Below are 23,646 nucleotides of genomic sequence, written 5' to 3'. Positions count from 1 at the left end.
GAAGAAGTTGAGACAACTGGTGATTCAATACATGTTTGGGAAAGGTCAACACACAGGGAGATTTGTAGGTGCTATTACAACCACCTATCCTATCTTGAAGAGGTTGTGTTGATTTCCTTTGCACAACCCACTGATATGAAAAACCAAGAGTGGCTTTTGGAATCTTATTGATACACTCTTCTGGCTCTAGCAAACCATGGCATTTGGGAAGCCAAAGTGCTGTTGCACCCTCATAATAGCCTTGTGCTTTAAGAACATGCTTTGGGACCCAATGAGTAACAATCTGAGGCTTAGGCTTGGAAAAGATATGCTTTTTAGGAGGTTTAGCAACTAGGCTAGATGGTACAAGTTTGTACGCATCTTTGGGTAGCCAAATTGACAATTCCTTCTTACCTGGCCTTCTTTGAGCAGTGACGAGTAGTTGGAACATGCCAGCCATGGCCCCCACTTGAGGACTCATCGATTATCCACATCGTTTATCTTGGAGCTTGAAGAGCAGATGTTGAAATTGGGTTGTGTAAGGTAGAACTACCACCCTTTCGACATGATAAAACTTGTGGAGTAGCAGATTCCAAGATGCAATCAGGATCAATTTGCAATTTGTATTGTCTATTCTTCCAATCTAATGAACAATTGGTAGCACTTAACCATGATCGACCAAGAACAACCTCTACCATTGCCTTGGACTTACTAGCCACATAAAAGGGAACTGACATCTGGTGATCCTGAATGGACATCATAATGACACATTTTCCCTCTATAGGGTTATCTTCACCTGAGAAGCCTTGTAAGTCAATAGGAATGTGCACAAGTGTTGGTTGTCCCAAGGCTACCCATGTGTCAAATGAGAGAACATTATACTCTGCACTAGAGTCAATTAAGACAGAGACAAAGTAGGTAGTCTCATGAAGATGAAGACACACATGAATATTGAAAGGATCGACATATTGTTCATCAGTAGCCAACTGTAAGGTCAACAGAGAAGCCTTGCGACGCTCCTTGGCTTTTGCAACTTTAGCTTTAGCTTCTTCTTGAGCCTCACATTTAAGTAGGTCATGTGCTTCTTTCCATGTGTGGGCAGCATTGTGGGCAGCATGCATCTGTTGAAGCGTGGCTTCAGTTAATGGTTCATTGTATTTCTTGAGACGACTTCCATTAATGAAGTTAGGCATTTTCTCACCTTCTAGTGTCTCTAAACGCTCTGCTGAACACACGCAACAATACATGAAAGCAAGGGTGTACACATTGTTCTTTACTTCTATGGGACACTATCATTGCTACTTCTTCATAAAGACAGCATAGAGAGATGCAACTCCCGTTATATTTCAAATAAAAATAGAAATATTGGAGCATGTTATGATAAACACCTATGATTGTGTTGGACACATGTAACACTATACGAAAGCATTTTGGGCCTCAAATATCATCTTGGCCTTCTGTGTCTACCCTAAATTTCTAAATTTGCAATGAAGTTTTTTGTGTAGATGACAAATGACCTTAATACCATGTCAAGTTTTTTATGAGGTCATTTGTCATCTACACAAAAAACTTGTGTGGATTACCCTTTAGTATGTACACCTTTGTTGTTTCAGTTTGTGTCTAAAGAAGATGGAGTTGTGCACCTACACCACCCATTTAATACATACACATTTGATACCTAGTTGTACCTAGTTATGTGAAAAGAAGACGAGTTGTCTATTACCATATTAAGAGTCATTATTTGGTGTTTGGCAAAGTGGAGGATACTTGAATACAATTAGTGGGTGACCTATTTAGTACATTAGTTGTGTGCAAAGAAGATGAAACTGTTTAATATCATCTTAAGAGTGTCCAAGCTAATTCTTCATTATTTTGATGATTTGGAAGAATTTAGGCTATTTGATAACAACATTTTCAAATTTTAGTGAAATTGCAACATAATGAGAACATGGATGAGGCTCTTTGTGGTTAAAAAAACAAAAGAAAAGTTTACTATCCCCCATTGACACTTTTAGAAATGTAATGTACCGATACGTGTTATTTCTCGTTACTTTTTTAAAGTTTGTTTCATTATTTCATGAAGTGGGGATGTTGAAGTAGTCGTATGGATTTGTTTAGAGTTAGTAAATAAAGAAATTTCAAGACATCAATAGTAGTCATTTTATAAAGTATTTTTTACATCTAATGGGTCCAGTTTGGCACATAGATCTTAGTGCACAACGATATTTTAATTTACTATGGGTAGTCTACTCTGGCTATAAACTTTAGCATGATATAATTTCCTATATGGAGATGCATCGGAGTTTGCATTTTGTAATGCCCGAAGATGGCCACGGGTGCCAAGGTATGTACCTCGGGGGGGGGGGGGGGGGGGGGGGGGGGGGGGGGGGGGGGCTCACTCATAAATATGTAAACATAGCGTGTGGGTTCAACAAAAGGTATTTTTTTAATCCCCTTTTTACACATTTTTTACATACATAAGGGTACCATTTAAAGGGGGTATTTACATAATGAATAGAAAAAGGGTGTGTTTTATTGATGAAAAATTTACAGGTAAGGAGTTTTTTAATTAGGCCTTAAATGCATGTGATAAAGAGAGTTTGGATATAGTGAAACCCCCGTAGGTATGTACCGCTTTGCTTAAAATGGGATTTGTGAAGGGAGGACAACTTTCTTCTAGAATGGCTACAAAACGAAAACTGAAGTTCATATAAAGGGGAAGAAACATAGTGTTCAAAGATTTCAGAGATTTCTCGGGGGTAAGGGTGGGAGTGGGGAAGTGAGGGGGCGAATTCATCTTCTCAAGTTATTTTTCTTCGAGGGTTATACAAAAGTTAAAAGAAGGGGCATACTGTTGTGTTCTCCCCCAATTCTCCCATAAAAAGTTGATAGATTCACAGTGCTACATTTTGTAATAGTAGGTTGTATCAATGCTTACAATTCCTCACACTTGGTACATTTCTTTATAAAAGTGCATGTTATGAGAGTTGAAACAAGCAAGGATATTTATAGTGTGACATAGCTACCATGCTCTAAGGATGCATTTTTGGTCAAGCATTGACATTGAGAACTTTTGGAAGTGTAACCACTTGAGTAGGCACAAAGACTAGATTGCACTATCAAAGAAATAGCACTAGTTATGCTACAAAAAGACTTTCTCAGGTTCAGAGAGTGCCCAAATATATTGGCTACACAAGAGACATAGCCATATAGACAATTATATATTAGTCTCCTTCATGCAGGAGCTCTACAAGAAGATCACAACAGAGAAAGTGATAGACCTTGCAAGCAAGAACATGCTAGAGGTGAAAGTAGCAACAACCATTGGGATATGGAGAGCTTTTGGTATCATTTTGAAGAGGCAAAAGAGGCTCCTCATAGAGATGATGTTGCCACCTTCATTGCAAATTTAGAAATTTAGGGTAGACACAGAAGGCCAAGATGATATTTGAGACCCAAAATGCTTTCGTATAGTGTTACATGTGTCCAACACAGTCATAGGTGTTTATCATAACATGCTCCAATATTTCTATTTTTATTTGAAATATAACGGGAGTTGCATCTCTCTATGGTGTCTTTATGAAGAAGTAGCAATGATAGTGTCCCATGGAAGTAAAGAACAATGTTGAAAATCTTAATACCATGTTAAGTTTATGGGAAGGTTAAGCAGATAATTTCGATTTTGGAATTGCTCAATATAGGTGCTCATAGTGATCCAAAATTGACATGTTGAGGCTGGGGAAAGAAGGGCTTGGAAGATAGGTGGTTGCAAGTCATTTATGCATGTATCCCTCCATTATTGTGCTTGAACCTCCTCAGGTAATCTAAGTTGATTTGGTCCTCGATCTGGTACTCTCACATCAAGAAGGTTATGACGTTGGGGTGTAATTTCCATTATTTGTTTCATTAAGCTCGTGCCATATCGTCGAAAGTAAGAGCAGCATAGCCAGCAAATGTGTGAAGCTTCTTCTAATACGAGTCGTGCACACTCTTGACAATGTGAAAATGGATGATGCTGTTGATAGAATAAAGTGACAAAGTGATGCCCACAGCAATTTTCACCTAAGGGAGCATAAAAGTACCTAGAATGAGTTTGAAAAGGTGGAGCACTATAACCCCCGCGATGTTCAGGTTGAGTACTATCAGGGTCAATGCATGGTGGACATGTATCTCGCCAAGTATCCATCAGGAGGTATCTGGGCGTAGAACAATAAAATTTAGAAACTTCAAACTTTATACAGTCATATCCATCATTACAATCCCTATCAAAAACAATGTAGATAAGATCATCTCAAAAAAAACACAATCCTGTAAAGGCATAAGGAACCACATTAGTAAAAGTGAGGCTATTCAAACACTGATCTACCAAAGAGCTTCAATTGTAGTGTTAATGCCTTACCTTTGGTTTTGGGTATGTCCTTCTTAAGAGGTGGGAAGGATAGCAATTGTCGAGGAATTTGAGCAAGATAAGAGGATTTAGGCAGTGAAGTGCTAGAATCTATGCTCAAAAGAGACTCATGTAAAGTTGGATTTGTCTTAGGTACACAAGTTGATGGTGGAAGTGTGTAACAAGAAGAAGTTGAGACAACTGGTGATTCAATACATGTTTGGGGAAGGTCAACACACAGGGAGATTTGTAGGTGCTATTACAACCACCTATCCTATCTTGAAGAGGTTGTGTTGATTTCCTTTGCACAACCCACTGATATGAAAAACCAAGAGTGGCTTTTTAATGATGATAATCTTAATACCATGTTAAGTTTTTTATGAGGTCATTTTTCATCTACACAAAAAACTTGTGTGGATTACCCTTTAGTATGTACACCTTTGTTGTACCTAGTTGTGTCATAAGAAGATGGAGTTGTGCACATACACCCATTTAATACATACACATTTGATCCTAGTTGTACCTAGTTGTGTGAAAAGAAGACGAGTTATCTATTACCATATTAAGAGTATCCGAAGGAGGAGAAGAAAAACCAAAAGAAGAAGGCGGAATGCTTCTCTTGAGATGATGAGAGAAGTATTAATTTCAATTATGTGCCATCCTCTTTATTTGCATGCAAGCCTATGAACTCTTTATTTGCATGCAAGCCTATAAACTCTCTAGTTTTACATTATAGATGTGTAGGCGAGAGGACCAACTTTTTGTACATGCCTTTTGGCAAATTCAATGAAAGAGATCATCAACACCATATTAGTGAATTTGGGAATTTCCCAATTCCCATTTTTGAATACTTAAAAAAAGGGGACATGGATAACATGTTTGTAAGTTTCTCAAAACCCTATCATATGACCTATCGTTGGAAAGCGCTTGAAAAATGGAATCTAAAGAGCTATAAAGCGCTCATTTTGGATTAGTGGTGTTCAAGTTATGGTTAATCCAAACTTTTGACCATGTGTCCCAAACTTGTGGGAAATTCCCATATTCCCCAATATGGTGTTCATCTTATTTGTGTATCTAATTAATCTTCTCAAGTTATTTTTCTTCAAGGGTTGTACAACTAAACTTAATACATGGGGCATTTTGTTGTGTTCTCCCCCAATTTTCCCATAAAAAGTTGATAGATTCACAGTGCTACATTTTGTAATAGTAGGTTGTATCAATGCTTACAATTCCTCACACTTGGTACATTTCTTTATAAAAGTGCATGTTATGAGAGTTGAAACTAGCAAGGATATTTATAGTGTGACATAGCTACCATGCTCTAAGGATGCCGAGCATTGACATTGAGAACTTCTGGAAGTGTAACCACTTGAGTAGGCTTAAAGACTAGATTGCACTATCAAAGCAATAGCATTGGTTATGCTACAAAAAGACTTTCTCAGGTTCAGAGAGTGCCCAAATATATTGTCTACACAATACATAGCCATATAGACAATTCTATATTAGTCTCCTTCAATTTTGGTCATAATAATAGCTACACAAGACATAACCATATTAGGCTCCTTCAAATGCAGTCAAAAGAATGAATATAATGTTTAGAACAACAATTGTTCTCTTCAGCCAATATAATTTGCAATTGTAGTAATATGGTATTTTAGATCGTGATTTATAGTGTTATGGCTTATGTTTTTAAAATCCTAAACTTACCAATATGGTATCCAATGTTGATAATGTTAATACAATGTCAAGTTTTTTATGAGGTCATTTGTCATCTACACAAAACACTTGTGTGGATTACCCTTTAGTATGTAAACCTTTGTTGTACCTAGTTGTGTCTAAAGAAGATGGAGTTGTGTACATACACCCATTTAATACATACACCTTTGATACCTAGTTGTGTGAAAAGGAGACGAGTTTTCTATTACCATATTAAGAGTATCCAAGGTAATTGTTCATATTTGGTGATTTGGCAAAGTGGAGGATACTTGAATCCAATTAGTGGGTCACCTATTTAGTACATTAGTTGTGTGCAAAGAAGATGGAACTATGTAATATCATCTTTAGAGGGTCCAAGGTAATTCTTCATTATTTGATGATTTTAAAAAGATGACGCTATTTGATGGTAACATTTTCAAATTTTAGTGCAATTGCAACATAATGAGAACATGGATGAGACTCTTTGTGGATTAAAAAAACAAAAGAAAAGTTTACTATCCCCCATTAACACTTTTAGAAATGTAATGTACCGATACGTGTTATTTCGTTACTTTTGGAAAGTTTGTTTCATTATTTCATGAAGTGGGGATGTTGAAGTAGTCGTATGGATTTGTTTAGAGTTAGTAAATAAAGAAATTTCAAGACATCAATAGTAGTCATTTTATAAAGCATTTTTTACATCTAATGGGTCCACTTTGGCACATAGATGTTAGTACGCAATGATATTTTAATTTACTATGGGTAGTCTACTCTGGCTATAAACTTTAGCACGATATAATTTCCTATATGGGGATGCATCTGAGTTTGGCATTTTCTAATGCCCGAAGATGGCCACGGCGGGTGCGAAGGTATGGGGCGTCACTTATAAATATGTATGCATAGCGTGTGGGTTCAACAAAGGGGGTTTTATTAATCCCCTTTTTACACATTTTTTACATACATAAGGGTACCATTTAAAGCGGGTGTTTATAGATTGAATAGAAAAAGGGTGTGTTTTATTCATGAAAAATTTACAGATAAGGGGTTTTTTAATTAGGCCTTGAACGCATGTGATATAGAGAGTTTACATATAGTGAACCCCCCGCAGGTATGTACCATTTGCTTAAAATGGGATTTTGCAAGGGAGGACGGGTTTCTTCTAGAATGGCTACAAAAGGAAAATTGAAGTTCATATTAAGGGGAAGAAACATAGTGTTCAAAGATTTCAGAGATTTCTCGCGGGTGAGGGTGGGCACTTGGGGGTGGGGAGGTGAGGGGGCGATCAAAAGAAATGGACATCATTTTTCATGTTAAAAAAAGCTCATTGGGACCCATATTTGGATGAGAATGCTTGTGTGTGTATTGGAACATGACTCATTCATGCATGCAAAGAAAAGAGTAACTTTTTCTAATTTTGGAAGAGCTTCTTTTTGGAATTATGTATGCTATTTTGGATTAGGAAAAAGAGAAGAAAAACCAAATTGTGTTAATGATGTACATGCCAAGTTAGAGAGAGAGAGAGAGAGAGAGATCATGGTTTTATCCGTCAAGAGTGGTGTGGTGGAACCTACAATCATTAAATGAGTAAGGAAGCAAAGGCTACAATATCCATTATGGAGGTGGGGTTGACATGCATGAGTTTATTCTCTCTTTTGGATTCTAGAAACCACCTATTTGCAATTGTAGTAATATGGTATTTTAGATCTATTTTTAATGGATAAATTTTAATTAATTTATTTAAACCTTCACATTTGTCAATATTTATTTCATGGAGACACATGAGTTTGTGTGATTTATAGTGTTATGGCTTATGTTTTTAAAATCCTAAACTTATCAATATGGTATTTAATGTTGATAATCCTAATACCATGTCAAGTTTTTTATGAGGTCATTTGTCATCTACACAAAAAACTTGTGTGGATTACCCTTTCGTATGTACACCTTTGTTGTACCTACTGGTGTCTAAAGAAGATGGAGTTGTGCACATACACTCATTTAATACGAACACATTTGATACCTAGTTGTACCTAGTTGTGTGAAAGGAAGACAAGTTATCTATTACCATATTAAGAGTATCCAAGGTAATTGTTCATTATTTGGTGATTTGGCTGTGTGTGTGTGTGTGTGTGTGTGTGTGTGTGTGTGTGAGAGAGAGAGAGAGAGAGAGAGAGAGAGAGAATGATTTGAGTGAGTTTTTAAGCATGTGTATGTGAGAGAGAGAAAGAGAAAGAGAGAGTTTGTGTGCATGTGTATGTCACATCACAGCATAATGTTTTTTTTTTACATTGAGCTTCTATTCAACACTTTGTCTATGGCTAACCCTATCATGATGCAACACGTTGGGTATACGAGTCGAGGAGTGTGGCTGACTGAGTCCCACCCCTTGTAGTCTTTATTTTTGTCCACCACAAGTATCGCTTGACCCTCCCTCCACTTGTTTTTTTTTCATCTTCTTAATAAGCATATAAAGAATAGAAAGGGGAGTAAAAATAAGGTATGCATGTAGAGAAGGAGGAGGAGAAGAAAAAACAAAAGAAGAAGGCAGAATGCTTCTCTTGAGATGATGAGAGAAGTATTAATTTCATTTATGTGCCATCCTCTTTATTTGCATGCAAGCCTATGCATGTAGAGAAGGAGGAGGAGAAGAAAAAACAAAAGAAGAAGGCAGAATGCTTCTCTTGAGATGATGAGAGAAGTATTAATTTCATTTATGTGCCATCCTCTTTATTTGCATGCAAGCCTATGAATTCTCTAGTTTTGCATTATAGATGTGGACGAGCAATACATTTCACTATATGTGTAGGCGAGAGGACCAACTTTTTGTACATGCCTTTTGGGAATTTCAATGAAAGAGATCATCTAATTTGTGCATCTAATTCATCTTCTCAAGTTATTTTTCTTCAAGGGTTGTACAACTAAACTTAATACATGGGGCATTTTGTTGTGTTCTCCCCCAATTTTCCCATAAAACATTGATAGATTCACAGTGCTACATTTTGTAATAGTAGGTTGTATATTAATGCTTACAATTCCTCACACTTGGTACATTTCTTTATAAAAGTGCATGTTATGAGAGTTGAAACTAGCAAGGATATTTATAGTGTGACACAGCTACCATGCTCTAAGGATGCATTTTTGGTCGAGCATTGACATTGAGAACTTTTGGAAGTGTAACCACTTGAGTAGGCACAAAGACTAGATTGCACTATCAAAGCAATAGCACTGGTTATGCTACAAAAAGACTTTCTCAGGTTAAGAGAGTGCCCAAATATATTGGCTACATAGACATAGCCATATAGACAATTCTATATTAGTCTCCTTCAATTTTGGTCATAATGGCTACACAAGACATAGCCATATTAGGCTCCTTCAAATGCAGTCAAAAGAATGAATATAATGTTTAGAACAACAATTGTTCTCTTGAGTCAATATAATTTGCACTTGTAGTAATATGGTATTTTAGATCATGATTTATAGTGTTATGGCTTATGTTTAAAATCCTAAACTTACCAATATGGTATCCAATGTTGATAATGTTAATACAATGTCAAGTTTTCTATGAGGTCATTTGTCATCTACACAAAACACTTGTGTGGATTACCCTTTAGTATGTAAACCTTTATTGTACCTAGTTGTGTCTAAAGAAGATGGATTTGTGTACATACACCCATATAATACATACACCTTTGATACCTAGTTGTGTGAAAAGGAGATGAGTTATCTATTACCATATTAAGAGTATCCAAGGTAATTGTTCATATTTGGTGATTTGGCAAAGTGGAGGATACTTGAATCCAATTAGTGGGTCACCTATTTAGTACATTAGTTGTGTGCAAAGAAGATGGAACTGTGTAATATCATCTTAAGAGGGTCCAAGGTAATCTTCATTATTTGATGATTTGGAAAAGATGAGGCTATTTGATTGTAACATTTTCAAATTTTAGTGAAATTGCAACATAATGAGAACATGGATGAGGCTCTTTGTGGATTTAAAAAACGAAAGATAAGTTTACTATCCCCCATTGACACTTTTAGAAATGTAATGTACCGATACGTGTTATTTCGTTTTTTTTGGAAGGTTTGTTTCATTATTTCATGAAGTGGGGATGTTGAGGTAGTCGTATGGATTTGTTTAGAGTTAGTAAATAAAGAAATTTCAAGACATCAATAGTAGTCATTTTATAAAGCATTTTTTACATCTAATGGGTCCAATTTGGCACATAGATGTTAGTACGCAATGATATTTTAATTTACTATGGGTAGTCTACTCTGGCTATAAACTTTAGCATGATATAATTTCCTATATGGGGATTCATCTGAGTTTGGCATTTTCTAATGCCAGAAGATGGCCACGGGTGCCAAGGTACGTACCTCAGAGGGGGGGGGTTTCTCATAAATATGTAAGCATAGCATGTGGATTCAACAAAAGGGGTTTTCTTAATCCCCTTTTTACACATTTTTTACGTACATAAGGGTACCATTTAAAGGGGGTATTTACATATTGAATAGAAAAAGGGTGTGTTTTATTCATGAAAAATTTACAAATAAGGGTTTTTTTAATTAGGCCTTGAACGCATGTGATATAGAGAGTTTACATATAGTGAACCCCCCGCAGGTATGTACCATTTGCTTAAAATGGGATTCTGCAAGGGAGGATGGGTTTCTTCTTGAATGGCTACAAAAGGAAAATTGAAGTTCATATTAAGGGGAAGAAACATAGTGTTCAAAGATTTCAGAGATTTCTCGGGGGTGAGGGTGGGGAGGTGAGGGGGCAACCAAAAGAAATGGACATCATTTTTCATGTTAAAAAAAGCTCATTGGGACCCATATTTGGATGAGAATGCTTGTGTGTGTATTAGAACACGACTCATTCATGCATGCAAAGAAAAGAGTAACTTTTTCTAATTTTGGAAGAGCTTCTTTTTGGAATTATGTATGCTATTTTGGATTAGGAAAAAGAGAAGAAAAATCGAATTGTGTTAATTATGTACATGCCAAGTTAGAGAGAGAGAGAGAGAGAGAGAGAGAGAGAGAGAGAGAGATCATGGTTTTACCCGTCAAGAGTGGTGTGGTGGAGCCTACAATCATCAAATGAGTAAGGAAGCAAAGGCTGCAGTATCCATCATGGAGGTGGGGTGGACATGCATGAGTTTATTCTTCGTTTTGGATTCTAGAAACCACCTATTTGCAATTGTAGTAATATGATATTTTAGATCTATCTATTTTTAATGGATAAATTTTAATTAATTTATTTAAACCTTCACATTTGTCAATATTTATTTCATGGTGACACATGAGTTTGTGTGATTTATAGTGTTACGGCTTATGTTTTGAAAAGCCTAAACTTATCAATATGGTATTTAATGTTGATAATTTTAATACCATGTCCAGTTTTTTATGAGGTCATTTGTCATCTGCACAAAAAACTTTTGGTTTACCCTTTAGTATGTACACCTTTGTTGTACCTAGTTGTGTCTAAAGAAGATGGAGTTGTGCACATACACCCATTTAATACATACACATTTGATGCCTAGTTGTACCTAGTTGTGTGAAAAGAAGACGAGTTATCTATTACCATATTAAGAGTATCCAAGGTAATTGTTCATTATTTGGTGATTTGGCTGTGTGTGTGTGTGTGTGTGTGTGTGTGTGTGAGAGAGAGAGAGAGAGAGAGAGAAAGAGAAAGAGAGAGAGAATGATTTGAGTGAGTTTGTGTGCATGTGTATGTGAGAGAGAGAAAGAGAAAGAGAGAGTTTGTGTGCATGTGTATGTCGCATTGCAGCATAACATTTTTTTAAAAAAAATTGAGCTTCCATTCAACACTTTGTGTATGGCTAAGCCTATCATGATGCAACACGTTGGGTATACGAGCTGAGGAGTGTGGCTTGACTGAGTCCCACCACTTGTAGTCTTTATTTTTGTCCCAAGAGTATCCCTTGACCCTCCCTCCACTTGTATTATTTATTTTTTTCATCTTCTTAATAAGCATATAAAGAATAGAAAGGGGAGTGAAAATAAGGTATGCATGTAGAGAAGGAGGAGGAAAAGAAAAAACAAAAGAAGAAGGCGGAATGCTTCTCTTGAGATGATGAGAGAAGTATTAATTTCATTTATGTGCCATCCTCTTTATTTGCATGCAAGCCTATGAATTCTCTAGTTTTGCATTATAGATGTGGATGAGGAGTACATTTCACTATATGTGTAGGCGAGAGGACTAACTTTTTGTACATGCCTTTCGGCAATTTCAATAGTCTCCATTGGCTCAATATAATGGTCTATACTCTCATTTATGCCTCGAGATAAGTAATCTAATTGTTGCACCCGCCAGTCTTAAAAACCTTTCCTCCTAAACTTTGTAATAAAGGCTTGCGATTTGATTATACATTGCGGCTCCGATACCAACCTCGGGGGGGTCACTCATAAATATGTAAGCATAGCAAACCTTCCCCACTCCATTTAACAAGGTTGTCTTTTCTTTGTCCTCTCGTGCCATCCTTACCCGATTGTTGCTCTAGCAGCTTGGATCAGTGCCTCTATCGCCTGCACTTCTTCTATGTCCTACCATCAGGCATAAGCCCTTGTGTAGGGGATGGTTCAATGGTGGTCACAGTTTGCAAGTAGATACAACAGGAGATGTATGGACACGAATATCAATACTCCCTACTTACAAAGATGAGAGTACACCAGGAGTCTCTCTGGAGTTAACTTCAACTCCTTCATTATATGGCCTGTAAGTCTTAAGGTTTGGTTCAGAGGTAGCGGTTGAGGCTAAACCTCTGAGGTAGTTAGCTACGCGGTCAAAAAGACTAGTAGTTAGCTTGACTGGTGAGACTTGGTTAGGGCTCTCACTTCTTGGGGTTGCAGATTCTTCCATTGAATTGAAATCTGAAGATGTATCACCGATCCCTAGTACAGGTCCTTGTACAATGCTAAACTGGCAACCGAAGGTCCTGAGCCCAGTGTATGCTAGTATGTACCTAGCTTGATAGATGCACTATCGTCTATATCAACCTCTAATACACACCCAAATCATAGGTGCATGTGATTATAGGGTGCAAGAAGGTCCTACAAATGCCCTCGACAAGTTTGGAAATTGTTGAAATTTCACTTTTTTTTTAAAAAAAATTAGTAATTTTTTTTATTAGCCAAAGTTTTTTCGAAACATGTCTTTTGTGTTTCTTAACTCGTATGGCACTAGAAGTAGTGTATTTTTTTCGGTCAGGCAAGCGTTTGTTGCAGGCGCGCTGGCTCCCATAGTTGAGAAAGCTTCTTGACTATGTAAAATTATAAATTTTTCGGGTGTCACACAAGTTGCTCAATGTGATCGCAACATGCCAAAACATATATTACACAAGTTTGTGCGAGAACTTTTAAAAAATTTATATACTCTTTCCCTCGACTTTTTACCTTTCCACTTTTACCTTTTCACTTTTCACTTTTTTATTTTTTTTTTACTTTTTTACTTTTTAAATTTTTTTCATTTTTTGTTCACTCTTTATGGTTTCAATTATCGATTTTACCAAAAAGTGGTTTTCCTAGAGTCTTTGATACAAACATAATGGGGTTAAGCTCACTTTGGAACCACGGCCAAACCAATAGGAATTTTGCAAGACATCAATATCAAAACATATGGGTTGAACTTCACCCAATCCTTCTTTGTTGTGGATTTCAAGGAGGCAAGGTACTCCTTGAAATCCACAACGAAGAAGGATTGGGGGTTAAGCTCACTTTGGAACCACGGCCAAACCAATAGGAATTTTGCAAGACATCAATATCAAAACATATGGGTTGAACTTCACCCAATCCTTCTTTGTTGTGGATTTCAAGGAGGCAAGGTACTCCTTGGCATCAAAATTAAAACATGTGGGCTGAACTTCACACAATCCTTTTTGGTTGTGGATTCTATTTAAGCAAGGTCCTGCCATGCCTCCTTGACATCAAAATCAAAACATGTGGGCTGAACTTCACATAATCATTCTTGGTTATGGATTCCAAGGAGGGAAGGTCCTACCATACTCGAACAACCATACATGCAAGAATCTAGGTTTGTACATAATTAGGACACCAATCATATCTACATAATTAGGACACCAATCATATCTACATAATTAGGACACCAATCATATCTACACTCGACAATACCCAACAATAAAAGTGTTAGAAAAGGATCTTTGCACAATGAAACACACCCCTGTGATAGAGATGTGCTAGCCACGAGTTTGATGTAACCACATGAACCATGTTCCTTTATGTTTGTCCAAGTGGTTGGAAAGTGATCACAGGAGAAACTATATTCCAAACCTAATCTGCAACCAACTAGATGTGTGTCTTAGTAGGGGCAATTAATGCCCTACCACTTGAAGGAGGGCCACTTGAAGAAAGCACTCAATTCACTGACTCTGATGGCCACACCCTTGCCTCATTATTCACATTGAGTGCCCTCTCACAACAAAACCATGACACCACCCTAAGGGCCTAGAATATTAGGGTAAAAACATACAAAGAAGTGAGTCATGCTTAGCACAAAAACTAGCCACAACTTCTTGTCATGGGAGACATGGGTATCGCTAGGCCACCAACCCTTTCTTGGTTTTATGCAAACTAATTTCCACATGAACAACAAGTACTAAGTTCAAATCTTAGGGTGTTTTACTTTAATAGTTTGCACTATAGCTAATTCCTTGTTTGTAAGTTCCATGTAGTCCGTGCAAGTGTAATCAAGGAGAAGATCATCCTTGGAGGAGGTTGGGCAATCCGGACTTCCTTACGACTCCCCCACAAGTGAAGTAACAATGCCTCTTTGGGAAGGGGAGACCACAACAAAACCAACATTGGCAATCACTTCAAAAACAAGTATGGTCTTAAGATCAATAGGCAAAGTAACAATGCTTCTTTGGGAAGGGGAGAGGGTAGTAGGGGAACCCCATACTACCCTCACATCACTGAAGAATTTGGGGCTGTGGTTTGGCTTCTAAGTTAAACCATGACATGCTACAATAGTGGTAATTCCACATGCATCCAGGGGGCTAGCCTCAACATTATCATTATCTTTCTAGAAGCATGGATCTCACTAAGTCAATTGTACAACAACACACTAATTACATTAATGAAATGCAGATAAAAAAGTGTTAGATTCTTTTGGCACACAATTTTCATTATCACAATAACCCTGTGGAGTGTAGATTTTAAGTGATAGATATATGTGCACACTAAGGCTGAGTGATCTTCAGAAGAGAGTTCCAATCATTGCCACATCAGTTGGCAAGCACGCATGGCTACACTAAAGCTCAAGACCGAAGAGGATCCTCCTATGCAATGAAGAAGAAGCATCTTTGTGATCATGGACTGCCCCCAAGTTTAGTCCCATTCTAAAAAGAAGAAGAAGCTTCCCATGAACCTCAAGGAGCCTTTGCTAAGGAAATCTCAATTATTTTAATTCCCAATACAAGGATCCAAAACCATCACCTCAACACCAACCTCACAAACATTTGCTTCATCAACCCCAATGGTGTGGAAACCTAAGAACATGCAAGGAGACCATAAGAACCTTTCCTTGAAATTGAAGAAGACACAAGAACCTGCTTGTGATGTGAAAGATAATGGCAAATAATAGATGGATCTGTCCTTTACCCCTAAAAGTGGAGTACCCCTCTTCATTAACATCTTCCACCCCTTATGTGTGAACCCACAAGAATTTGCATCAAAAAATGATGATGCATTGCAAGAACTCGCCTCTTGCATGAGGGCATTATTCCAATTTTTCTTGTAGCTTCAACATCAAGCCAACTGTGAATAACCTCCCACATGAGCTTACAGTTACATCAAAGATGGTAAGAACTCCTCTTTATCCAAAGAACATCATAGGATGTCTCATCTCACTAGAGTGTGAAAGGCTATGTCAAGGCCTAGCAACTTGGTACATCTTTTAGGCCCCATCAAAGATAGTAATTCTCCATGTTGCCTTCAATCATAAAAATGTAAGAAAAACAACCAAATGTTGAAGAAAGGAGTGTTGGAGGAAATGAAGAAAGTAAAGAATATAAGAAACCAAAAGAGTTAGAGGTCAAAGCCTCAATATAAGAAACCAAAAGAGTTAGAGGTCAAAGCCTCAATATTGAGTTTGAGTTTTAGTATATACGAGAACTCAAACTCCTTACCTATCAAAGTCATGTGCCCCAATAACCTTGCACAATGTGACAACAACCTCACATTGGCCAAGGAGTTAACCAACCTGATCCTCATCTCACGATGACTTCCATCATTGCCACCACCATCCAACAGGTTGATAGAAAGGTAGTATGGTTAATAAAGCTAACATTCTCTTTAATTTATCTTAATCCTTTCTCATGTATAAATCCTCATCTTGGGTAACATGACTCTAGTCAACTTCTTCTTACATCTACCCCCATGTGACATGGTGCCTTGCATCACATATGCATTGGCAATTTGTCCCAAAGGTGCCTTGCATCATAATCTATTGCAAGCTTAACAAAAGCAACCAAAGGTTAACTGCAATATGATCTATTTACAAAGTTAATAAGACGTAACCAAAGGTACCTTACATCACATATGCATTGTCTAGCAGTTTGTCCCAAAGGTTGATAGCATTATAATATATTACTAAGTTAACAAGAAGTAACCAAAGCCCGTACTTTCAGTACCATATCTAGTCTACTCACCATCATTGCAAGATCCTCACCAATTACTAGAACCATACAAACCCATCTCATGCAATGGATCCTCCCATTAAGCTCACAAGTTACAATGATAAAAGAAGTCCACATGTACATGTGGAAGAAACCTAAAAAAGATAAAAAATACTAGCAATCTAATAGACCTCAACCTCTTGGGGAGCAGAAGATGCACTACAATGTAGAAGCTCATCAACGCCACGTCTTCGCCCTCGATAACCAATGTGGCAGGCAATGAGAACAAACTACAATGTAGAAGCTCACCAACGCCACGTCTTCGTTCTCGATAACCAATGTGACAGGCAATGAGAACAAACTACTTTGCCAGTTGTGTTATTGTTCCTTCGGACACCATCACCTCTTGCTTGCTAAGATCTCTTTAACTAACTCTATAATTTTCCATCATATTGGATACTAGTGATTAGGTGTTTAAATTCTAGTCTAGTTCACTGAAATTCTAGTATCCACCATCATGTTGGATACTAGTGATTAGGTGTTTTAATTCTAGTCTACTTTACTCAAATTCCTCAGAAAGAGGATAGAAAATCCATAAAAGGCAAATGAGAAAAATGACGACCAAAGAAAAAATCAAATACAGAGTATCCTAAGGCCATAAATCAAGAAAAAAAGCTTAGGGACTATGCTTTGAGTAGACTAGTCGACATTTGATCACTCCTCTAACCTCTTTTCAACACACTAACATCCCCACCGCATCTCTTTTGGAGGGACAAAGATGCAACATCTCTTGACATTTGATCACTTCTGGAGGACAAGTTTCTTCTAGAATGGCTACAAAAGGAAAACTGAAGTTCATATAAAGGGGAAGAAACATAGTGTTCAAAGATTTCAGAGATTTCTCGGGGGTAAGGGTGGGAGTGGGAAGGTGAGGGGGCAGTCAAAAGAAATGGACATCATTTTTCATGTTAAAAAAAGCTCATTGGGACCCATATTTGGATGAGAATGCTTGTGTGTGTATTAGAACACGACTCATTCATGCATGCAAAGAAAAGAGTAACTTTTTCTGATTTTGGAAGAGCTTCTTTTTGGAATTATGTATGCTATTTTGAATTAGGAAAAAGAGAAGAAAAATCAAATTGTGTTAATTATAAACATGCCAAGTTAGAGAGAGAGAGAGAGAGAGAGAGAGAGAGAGAGAGAGATCATGGTTTTACCCTTCAAGAGTGGTGTGGTGGAACCTACAATCATTAAATGAGTAAGAAAGCAAAGGCTACAGTATCCATCATGGAGGTGGGGTGGACATACATGAGTTTATTCTCTCTTTGGGATTCTAGAAACCATCTATTTGCAATTGTAGTAATATGGTATTTTAGATCTACTTTTAATTTTGATTTATTTATTTAAACCTTCACATTTGTCAAAATTTATTTCATGGAGAGACATGAGTTTGTGTGATTTATAGTGTTATGGCTTATGTTTTTAAAATCCTTAACTTACCAATATGGTATTTAATGTTGATAATCTTAATACCATGTCAAGTTCCTTATGAGGTCGTTTGTCATCTACACAAAAAACTTGTGTGGATTACCCTTTAGTATGTACACCTTTGTTGTATAATAATTACCTTGGATACTCTTAATATGGTAATAGATAACTCGTCTCCTTTTCACAAAACTAGGTACAACTAGGTATCAAAGGTGTATGTATTAAATGGGTGTATGTACACAACTCCATCTTCTTTAGACGCAACTAGGTACAACAAAGGTTTACATACTAAAGGGTAATCCACACAAGTGTTTTGTGTAGATGACAAATGACCTCATAAAAAACTTGACATGGTATTAACATTATCAACATTGGATACCATATTGGTAAGTTTAGGATTTTAAAAACATAAGCCATAACACTATAAATCACGATCTAAAATACCATATTACTACAATTGTAAATTATATTGGCTGAAGAGAACAATTGTTGTTCTAAACATTATATTCATTCCTTTGACTGCATTTGAAGGAGCCTAATATCGTTATGTCTTGTGTGGCTATTATTATGACCAAAATTGAAGGAGACTAATATAGAATTGTCTGTATGTCTATGTCTTGTGTAGCCAATATATTTGGGCACTCTTTGAACCTGAGAAAGTCTTTTTGTAGCATAACCAGTGCTATTGCTTTGATAGTGCAATCTAGTCTTTGTGCCTACTCAAGTGGTTACACTTCCAAAAGTTCTCAATGTCAATGCTCGACCAAAAATGCATCCTTAGAGCATGGTAGCTATGTCACACTATAAATATCCTTGCTAGTTTCAACTCTCATAACATGCACTTTTATAAAGAAATGTACCAAGTGTGAGGAATTGTAAGCATTGATACAACCTACTATTACAAAATGTAGCACTATGAATCTATCAACTTTTTATGGGAAAATTGGGGGAGAACACAACAAAATGCCACATGTATTAAGTTTAGTTGTATTACCCTTGAAGAAAAATAACTTGAGAAGATGAATTAGATACACAAATAAGATGATCTCTTTCATTGAATTTGCCAAAAGGCATGTACAAAAAGTTGGTCCTCTCGCCTACACATATAGTGAAATGTATTGCTCATCCACATCTATAATGCAAAACTAGAGAGTTCATAGGCTTGTATGCAAATAAAGAGTTCATAGGCTTGCATGCAAATAAAGAGGATGTCACATAAATGAAATGAATACTTCTCTCATCATCTCAAGAGAAGCATTCCGCCTTCTTCTTTTGTTTTTTCTTCTCCTCCTCCTTCTCTACATGCATACCTTATTTTTACTCCCCTTTCTATTCTTTATATACTTATTAAGAAGATGAAAAAAATACATAATACAAGTGGAGGGAGGGTAAAGCGATACTCTTGGACAAAAATAAAGACTACAAGTGGTGGGACTCAAGCCACACTCCTCGGCTCGTATACCCAATGTGTTGCATCATGATAGGCTTAGCCGTAGACAAAGTGTTGAATGGAAGCTCAATTTTTTTTTAAAAAATGTTATGCTACGATGCGACATACACATGCACACAAACTCTCTCTTTCTCTTTCTCTCTCTCACATACACATGCACACAAACTCACTCAAATCATTCTCTCTCTCTCTCTCTCTCTCTCTCTCTCTCTCTCTCTCTCTCACACACACACACACACACACACACACACACACACACACACACACTTTGCCAAATCACCAAATAATGAACAATTACCTTGGATACTCTTAATATGGTAATAGATAACTCGTCTTCTTTTCACACAACTAGGTAAAACTAGGATCAAATGTGTATGTATTAAATAGGTGTATGTGCACAACTCCATCTTCTTTAGACACAACTAGGTACAACAACGGTGTACATGCTAAAGGGTAATCTACACATTTTTTTGTGTAGATGACAAATGACCTCATAAAGAACTTGACATGGTATTAAGATTATCAACATTAAATACCATATTGGTAAGTTTAGGATTTTAAAAACATAAGCCATAACACTATAAACCACACAAACTCATGTGTCTCCCCATGAAATAAATATTGACAAATGTGAAGGTTTAAATAAATTAATTAAAGTTTATCCATTAAAAATAGATCTAAAATACCATATTAATACAATTGCAAATAGGTGGTTTCTAGAATCCAAAAGAGAGAATAAACTCATGCATGTCCACCCCACCTCCATGATGGATACTGCAGCCTTTGCTTCCTTACTCATTTAATTGTTGTAGGTTCCACCACACCACTCTTGAAGGGTAAAACCATAATCTCTCTCTCTCTCTCTCTCTCTCTCTCTCTCTAGCTTGGCATGTACATAATTAACATAATTTGATTTTTCTTCTCTTTTTCTAATACAAAATAGCTTACATAATTTCAAAAAGAAGCTCTTCCAAAATTAGAAAAAGTTACTCTTTTCTTTGCATGCATCAATGAGTCGTGGTCTAATACACACACAAGCATTCTCATCTAAATATGGGTTTCCAATGAGCTTTTTTTAACATGAAAAATGATGTCCATTTCTTTTGATCGCCCCCTCACCTCCCCACCCCCACCCTCACCCCCGAGAAATCTCTGAAATCTTTGAACACTATGTTTCTTCCCCTTAATATGAACTTCAATTTTTCTTTTGTAGCCATTCTAGAAGAACCCCGTCCTCCCTTGCAAAATCCCGTTTTAAGCAAATGGTACATACCTGCGGGGGGTTCACTATATGTAAACTCTCTATATCACATGCGTTAAAGGCCTAAATAAAAAACCCCTTATCTATAAATTTTTTATAAATAAAACACACCCTTTTTCTATTCAATCTGTAAATACCCCCTTTAAATGGTACCCTTATGTATGTAAAAAATGTGTAAAAAGGGGAATAAAAAAACCCCTTTTGTTGAACCCACGCGCTATGCATATATATTTATAAGTGACGCCCCATACCTTGGCACCCGTGGCCATCTTCGGGCATTAGAAAATGCCAAACTCAGATGCATCCCCATATAGGAAATTATATCATGCTAAAGTTTATAGCCAGAGTAGACTACCGATAGTAAATTAAAACATCATTGCGTACTAACATCTATGTGCCAAACTGGACCCATTAGATGTAAAAAATGCTTTATAAAATGACTACTATTGATGTCTTGAAATTTCTTTATTTACTAACTCTAAACAAATCCATACGACTACCTCAACATCCCCACTTCATGAAATAATGAAACAAACTTTCCAAAAGTAACGAAATAACACGTATCGGTACATTACATTTCTAAAAGTGTCAATGGGGGATAGTAAACTTTTCTTTTTTCTTTTTAAATCCATAAAGAGCCTCATCCATGTTCTCATTATGTTGCAATTTCACTAAAATTTGAAAATGTTACAATCAAATAGCCTCATCTTTTCCAAATCATCAAATAATGAAGAATTACCTTGGACACTCTTAAGATGATATTACACAGTTCCATCTTCTTTGCACACAACTAATGTACTAAATAGGTGACCCACTAATTGGATTCAAGTATCCTCCACTGCCAAATCACCAAATATGAACAATTACCTTGGATACTCTTAATATGGTAATAGATAACTCGTCTCCTTTTCACACAACTAGGTATCAAAGGTGTATGTATTATATGGGTGTATGTACACAACTCCATCTTCTTTAGACACAACTAGGTACAACAAAGGTTTACATACTAAAGGGTAATCCACACAAGTGTTTTGTGTAGATGACAAATGACCTCATAAAAAACTTTACATGGTATTAACATTATCAACATTGGATACCATATTGGTAAATTTAGGATTTTAAAAACATAAGCCATAACACTATAAATCACGATCTAAAATACCATATTACTACAATTGCACATTATATTGACTCAAGAGAACAATTGTTGTTCCAAATATTATATTTATTCTTTTGACTGCATTTGAAGGAGCCTAATATGGTTATGTCTTGTGTAGCTATTATTATGACCAAAATTGAAGGAGACTAATATAGAATTGTCTATATGGCTATGTCTTGTGTAGCCAATATATTTGGGCACTCTTTGAACCTAAGAAAGTCTTTTCCAGTGCTATTGCTTTGATAGTGCAATCTAGTCTTTGTGCCTACGCAAGTGGTTACACTTCCAAAGTGCTTTTTAAGAAGATGAAAAAATAAATAATACAAGTGGAGGGAGGGTCAAGCGATTCTCTTGGACAAAAATAAAGACTACAAGTGGTGGGACTCAGTCAAGCCACACTCTTCGGCTCATATACTCAACGTGTTGCATCATGATAGGCTTAGCCCCATAGACAAAGTGTTGAATAGAAGCTCAATGTTAAAAAAAAAACATTATGCTGCGATGCCACATACACATGCACACAAACTCTCTCTTTCTCTTTCTCTCTCTCACATAGGGATTTCATTATGCTATGCTATGATGATGTTTGATGAAAATGTGTGAAGGAAGGTCTTATATAATATTATCAAGTACACAAAAATAATGTGATGTTTGATAAAAATGTTGAAGGAAGGTCTTATATAAGCTTATCAAGTATACAAAAATAAAAAACTGTATATATAACATGATGTTTGATAAAAATGTATGTATGGCATAAAAAAGGAAGCCATATACAATATGTATGATATAGAAATTGATTCATGAAAAAAAGGGTACCATATACAAGAGGCATTCAAAAAGGTGAGCGACCAAAACCGAGGAAGGCCCAAAATGCGAGCAAAGAAAATTGAGTGAGAACCCCTACACCAATTCATTTTACCCATATACTTAATTTATGCAACACATGAAATGCCTTTCTTTCAACTTTAATTTAACTCACACGTAGATCGTATTATCCAGACACTTACAAAAAACTAAAAGTTTGTCCAACCATTTATATGACTAGCTAGAGATACAAAAAAGCTTTATACACACATGTCTACTTCAAGATATATATGCTCATGACTTTGAGCATTCATCATCCACATAGATGCATTGTCTCCCCTTCCTTTCCCTTATAGTAGCATCAAATCTCTTGCTATGAGCCATTTTATCTACCATATCTTTAGCACGGAAGAACGCTACAGAAATGGGGACAATGGGAAGATGGGAAAATGAGTTACTTCAATCAACATTTCAAATGACAAAGAATGCAACAAACCATTATAACTTGCAAAATGACATCTAAACTACAATTCATCAACTAGTATGTATTTGATACAACACAATGAAAAAAACATGAGTATATAACCAAAGCCACCATGTCCATAAAATAAAACTGAAAAAGGTTGAGTATCAAATGAATAGAGTGTCGTCAATGTTTGTGGAGGCTCACTAGTCATCGTGTGGGTTGTCAAAAACCAACACTTTATAATAATCACCACCTGTGACCTCCCTCACTTCCTCCACACATGCCTTCTTGGCACTAGCTACTCGCACAAG

Source organism: Cibotium barometz, chromosome 59 (genome assembly GCF_041138505.1).
Source record: "Cibotium barometz isolate CiBa-2024 chromosome 59, ASM4113850v1, whole genome shotgun sequence".
In the NCBI taxonomy this organism is placed as follows: domain Eukaryota; kingdom Viridiplantae; phylum Streptophyta; class Polypodiopsida; order Cyatheales; family Cibotiaceae; genus Cibotium; species Cibotium barometz.
Note: the sequence above shows the minus strand (reverse complement) of the source record.